Raw genomic sequence first — 330 nt, forward strand, 5'->3', positions numbered from 1 at the left:
AAAACCCACCCTCCCACCTAGACCAAGCAGGTCCTGACCCACAAGGGGGCCACAGCTCTAAAGCCGGGTGGGCCAAGGCCAGACAGAAGGGCTGGTGGCAGAGGAGCGGCGGGTGGGCAGCAGCCACCTCAGTGGGTTCTCTGGGCAGCCCCCTGCCCCAGAACCCCACCCTTTGTGGACAGACTATGACAGCAGCTAGTGCCCACCAGGCACCCAGTTACTGGGGGCGGGGGGAGGGGAGACCTCGATTGCATGGCCCCGTTTCCAGGAATAATTAGTCACTTAGCTGTGACACTTAATAAAATGGGACACAATTTCCCTGGGACCCAA

The 330-nt window shown here is 60.3% G+C and overlaps 1 protein-coding gene across 1 annotated transcript in view; it reads right to left on the reverse strand.

Moving 5' to 3' along the window:
• The window catches only part of SPNS2 (spinster homolog 2 (Drosophila)), a 40648-nt gene that overhangs the window by 3387 nt on the left and 36931 nt on the right, over window positions 1–330 (reverse strand). The window lies entirely within an intron of this gene.

Source organism: Bison bison, unplaced genomic scaffold (assembly GCF_000754665.1).
Source record: "Bison bison bison isolate TAMUID 2011002044 unplaced genomic scaffold, Bison_UMD1.0 scf7180017864249, whole genome shotgun sequence".
In the NCBI taxonomy this organism is placed as follows: Eukaryota; Metazoa; Chordata; class Mammalia; order Artiodactyla; family Bovidae; genus Bison; species Bison bison.